A 5,883-nucleotide genomic window follows, 5' to 3' on the forward strand; every position below is an offset into this window, starting at 1 on the left:
CATTTCCATGAAATGTCCAGAATTAACAAATCTAGAGAGACGAAGAGTCCATTACTGGTTGCCTAAGGATTGAAAGTAAGGGGGAATTAGGAAAAGACTACTAATGATTGCAAGGTTTCTTTCTGGGGTGATTAAAATGTTCTAGAATTAATTTGCAAAACTCTATGCGTATGCCAAAAGCCATTGAATTATACGTTTTAGATAGGTAAACTGTATGATGTGTGGATTATATCTCAGTATAGCTGTTTCTAAGAAGAAGAACATATGTTCCCCCAGTGAATGAAGCATGAGAGCTTAAGTGATGAACTGCCAGTGGACCTCTGAGCCTTTTCCTGCAGCCGGGGGCTTATTGTATGAGGAAGGATAGAATACCTATAGCTGTCTACCTTGACACAGAACTTTGGATCTATCATCTATTGGATTTCCATGGAGCCAAAGGAAGCTCGTGCCCAGTGATCTATTCAGGGTCAGTCATCCAGGGTGGCTTACTTTGGGAGCAAAGAGAATTTTGTGTCTAGCAGATTCATGGGACACTACCTTGGTCTTCTCACTCAAGTGTCCTGATATATCCCCTCCTCTCAAGAGGTGTTTTCTGAGAAAAGTGGACGACCACAGAAAATAGCAAGAGAGCCCCAGAGGCTGCCTGCTGGGCAATGTCTCTTTCTGGAACATGTATCTGGCTGGACCTGGTAATCTCTGCTCAGGCCAATAGGTGGTGAGCAAGAGATGAACAGGCATTTGGGCCATGGGTCCTCTGGCAGTTGGTTGAAGCCCACGAACCCCTTTCTAGAATAATATTTTAAATAAATGTATCAAATAAAACTCACAGAATTACAAAGGAATCCAGTCATATTGAAATGAAATATTAAAATCTCAAAAAGTAGCAAATATGTGATATCAAATATAAGTGCTTCTTTTGGGATATTTTAAAACACAAGTTCTCATGGTGCATCACCTAAATGCCATAATTTCAAAGTGGTGATCAATGTAAACAATATTTTGAGAGATCTGTGACAACTGTAATGTGGTCTGTGTCTGTGATTTACAGCGATGACAGTCTCTGGTCCTGCTCACACTGCTCTCGGTATTTACCTTGCCTTTTCTTTTCTTTCCTTTTGGAAGGAAAGGATATGCTGTTTCAGGTGCAGATTAGTGAAAATATAGAAGTAATGTTTTCTCCATTCAAGCTGATGAGACCCCTAAATGAAGAACTATTCACTTAAAAGAACACAGAACTATTTCGGTCAGTTCAAGTAGAAGCCTCTAGAATGTTATTGTGTCAAGGTGCGTTTTGCCATGTTAGACTCTCCCTTTATTTTCTACAAAATATTTATTCATAGCAGATTATATTTTTATTGAAAACAATGCATATTTGAAAGAAATGCTCTTACACTCAGAAACACTGTCCTTGAAGACAAAGTCCTCACAAGGAAGCCAAGAAATCCACAAGTGTTGTTTGAGAAACGTCAACTATGCTTTGGCTGTTGGCACACATCTCCTGTGGGATAAGTTCAGGCCTTAAATGTATGCAGGACAAGAGGCTTAAAAGCGAGCATGTGCAGAGAACAAAAACTATTTAGGCAGAAAAATAAGATAATTGGAACTATATATTTTAATGCTATTTTACAGAAGTATATTTTAATATATTCTTTAAATGCATGAAATGTGAGAAATTGAACAATGAAAATATCTATCATTAATATAACTGCAAATATTTAGTGCTTGCCTTTAATCTTTTGTGAAAATTAGAGATCTGAACATTTTGTTAGCACAGTAAGTATATTTAATATACTTATTATCAAATTATAACTGATAGATCCAGTGGATGGAAAGCTATGGAAGTAAACACACCTAATATAGAAAGAAATACTACTTATGGTATAGGAGATATATATATAATTGTTACAGTAGGTAGCTAGTCAGGCCTGAGCATGGCAGGAGAGGGCTCCTCCACCACCAGGAATGTCAGGCAACCATCAGATGATGGTCAGGCAGTTGTTAACCGTCTTTCTAAAATAATTTGTTGCAGCCAGTGCTAGGGAAAGCAGTCTCCCTATTAATGGAAGAAACCTCAAACTGGGGATCAGCAGCTTCCAGATAAGATCTCAGGAGCTGGGTAAGTGGGCTTAAGCTTGTGCATTAAGATGCAAAATGACAGAGTTTAATTGGTATATGACCTTCTAGGGACATTTGACTGGCAAGGGAAGAATGCTTGAAGTGAGCATGTGTACAACTCCAGTAAACAAACTGTGCTGGCAGGCCACTGAGCATGTGGACAGCCCATCCCAAGGGAAGAATCAGGGGAGAAAGGATGCAAGACCCCAGAAGTATGCCAACACATAAAACCCCAAGTGAAAAAGTCAAACCACGCACTTGTATTTCAAGTTGGCCACTTGGACCTCTTCCAAGTGTACTTTCCTTCCTTCTTCCCTGCTCTAAAGCTTTGTAATAAACTTTCAATCCCGCTCTAAAGCTTGCCTCAGTCTCTCCTTCTGCCTCTCAGTTGAATTCTTTCTTCTGAGGAGGCAAGAATGGAGGTTGCTGCAGACCCATACGGATTTGCTGCTGGTAACCATCTCTGAGTTGAAGCAGCATGATTTTTACTTTCTTCTCTTTCTTATATTTTCTACATGCATTTATTTTATAAGTTAAAGGCTCCACTCCTTCATTAAAAAAAGGTAAAATTATTTTTTGATAATTGAAAACTAGTCAGTTCAAAGTAATGTGGCTGGTAATACACAATCGCATTTTTGCAGTCTCTTGCAAAACAGAAGCTATTCTGACTCCCTTGTAGCTGACTAATTTTCAATAATTTAATAAAAGGCTGCTGCCTGAAAGAGCCGCTCCTGTCATCTTGAGAAGGCTGGGGTCTTTGCACCCTCTAAGTTCAGTGATTGCTTCCCCAAAAACACATTTCACAAGAGGATAGACTTTATCACATGGGTTCAGCAGGGCTGTGTAGTAGAGACCCATCCCAACTCACCGCATGTTATTACCAGTGAACTACTGAGATGCTAAAACTTTGGCTTCTTGGTTTGAGTTGAGGAAGGACAGATAAACAAAAGTGCCTGCTAAGACCCAGATATCTGGAGGAATTCTGTGGATGCCCTAGAGCAAGGCTGACGTGCCGTGTCTGTCAAGGGCAAGCGAGTAAACATTTCAGCTGCAGGCCTTTCAGCCTCTGTCATAACCACTGAACTCTGCCTTTGTTGTGTGAAAGCAGCAAGCCTGGCGGAGCCCCACAAAATCGGTTATCTACTGCCAGTAACAAACCTCCCCAAAACTTAGTGATGAGAGCAATGAATATTGAAACCCTCGTTATCTGACCAAGTCAGTATTGGACAAATTTGCACAGAGATCTTTTGGTGATTTGCAGAAGCTGGTGCAGGCAGGCTTCTTATTTTCATCAATATCTAGCTCCATCAGGACTGAAAACTGCAGACTAGCTACTCTAGACTTCTGGTGGCTGAGAACAAGCCTGCAGGATGGCTTGACAGCTCTGGGTAAACTGTCTGAGAACATCTTCAGCTTGGGCGGAACAGCCTCCCAGGAGTGAAGATGTCACAGAGAGCAGGGTGCTGGAGAGGGCTTTACTCTGAAGTAGGGGCGGCCAATATTTGATCCCATCATTCAGAAATCCCTCTTCTACCCACAGGCCTGGCAGTGACTGAGGCTCCATCTAGCTCTGGGAGAAGAGGAAGGGAGTGGCTTCCCACGGGGGGTGCCTCAGACCTTGCTTACCTCCACCCATAGCTGGTCCACCCACCATGGGTGCTCAAAAGTAGAAGGAAGGATGGGGAAACATTCAGTCCACGTCCAAATCATCGAGAAGACTTTTCAGATTGGGAACAATTCCGAAGCCAGATCCCAGCAAGGCACTGGCAAAAAAATGGCTCTCTGGGGTTTATTTTCCTTTGGAAAGGACTTTTGGGACATACGGCAAGAGGGAGCTTTCCGGGTCCCTTAAAGGGCCCTGCAGGAAAGAAGGGCAGTGGGACGCATTGTCTGTTCTCCATAGACAATAGGGCAGACTGCTTCCTCCTTGGGACTGGTAGTTAAGTTTATGTTTCTGACAACCAGCTGGCCACTGAAGAAGCATGGAGCCAACAGCTGCAAGGGATAATTTTGGCAGCATCACCCACGGTGCAAATTTAAAACTCCAGCTGGTTCTACTGCAAACAGAATAAACATAAACAGCTGATAATAAGTAAATTCAGAACTTGAAATATGCCAGAGACACTTTATAGCCCTCTGTTTTCTCCTAGTGGGCACTCTTTGTGCTCTCATCCTGTGGTCTTGAGCGTGAACATCATTTTCATATTTTATCTTGCTATCTAAAAGTTTTATTTCTTTGGGAAATAAGTAGGCTCTGAATCTGGGGGGGAAATAGTTGTCGAGAACCAAATATTTGGCTTCCTGTTTCCCAGAAAGTGTTTGCTGCTGTTTCCATTTCTGGCCCAACATTTTTCCAAAGAGTTGAAAATGTCATTTAAATGAGTCAGTCCCCGGGGCTCAGAAGCAATGATAAAGATGTGGACATGGCCCCAGAATGTTGGAGCACCGCTGCCTCTGGTGGACTGAAGGGCAGCTGGCATTAAAAACAGGATGTTCCTGCTGTGATACAGGCAGAGGAAGAAGAAGGGTATGCAAACCAAGGCAGTCCCCTACAGCCTTGCCCCTCAGTGTGTGGTCCCAGACCAGCAGCATCACTGCACCTGGTAGCTTGTTAGAAATGCACAACCTCTGACCCCACCCCTGACCTCCTGCATCAGAATCTGCCTGTTGACAAGGTCTTGGGGAAAAGGGTATTGGGGAATTTGCTGCACACACACTCTGCTGGGCAACCCAACGGCCTCAATGAGACCAGACTGCACAGGATTCTACCTGCCTTCCCCTACCTTCCACCACAGTTTCAATGATCCTCTCTAGGAGTATGAAAAAGGAGTGGCCAAGATTGTCAGCATCAGCTTTTATCTTCTCTCTGTGAACACATATATCACTTACCAACTTGTCAGAAAGGCAGATTCCTGGGCCCTAATTCAAACCTCCTGAATCAGAAACTCTGGGGATTGGGCCCAGCCCTCTGGGTTTAAGCAAGCTCTCCAGGGCATTCTGATGCACAGGTTTGAGAAACACTGGCTCATTGTATGTGAGGCATGAATGAAGTGGCCTCCGAGGCTCTGCTCACATCCTCACTACCCCATCTCTTCCTCCTGGGCTTTCCACCTTGGGTCCTGGCTCTACCAACTCTTCCTTGGATCCTGAATCTACAGTTTCTACCTGCATGGGCACAGGTATCACAAACTTTATCCTGATGGGATAGTGGAACTCCACCTTCAAGCCAAGATAAATGTAATTTGTAAAATTTTTGCACAGACAGGAGGTGCAGAGGACATTGTTATCATGAAGCTGAAAGTCATGCAATAGGATGGAAAGGAGGAAGACTGAAGGAATCCAAGATGCTAAAAGTATTAAGAATTCATAGCCCAACCTCATACTATTGGGCTATGAGTATGTCAACCTCATATTGTTTTCTGCAAAGAAACAGAGATAATAAGTGCTTTAGGTTTTGCAGGCCACTTGGTCTGTGCTGCTGTAACAGGAGACCAGCCGCAGACCATATATAAATGAATGGATGTGGCTGTGGTCCAATAAAACTTTGTTTACAGACTTTGAAATTTTCATAATTCTACATGCCGTGAAATATTTTTCTTCTTTTGATTTTTTTCTGACCATTAAAAAAATGCAAAAAAGCCATTTTTAGCTCACGCACCATACAGAAACAGGCAGTGGGCCAGAATGGGCCTGCAGGCCATAGTTTTCCAAACCCTGCCCTACACACATTAATAAAGAAAAAATCTTAGAAGATGCAGGACTTGCTTA

This window comes from Gorilla gorilla, chromosome 21 (genome assembly GCF_029281585.2).
Source record: "Gorilla gorilla gorilla isolate KB3781 chromosome 21, NHGRI_mGorGor1-v2.1_pri, whole genome shotgun sequence".
Lineage (NCBI taxonomy): Eukaryota > Metazoa > Chordata > Mammalia > Primates > Hominidae > Gorilla > Gorilla gorilla.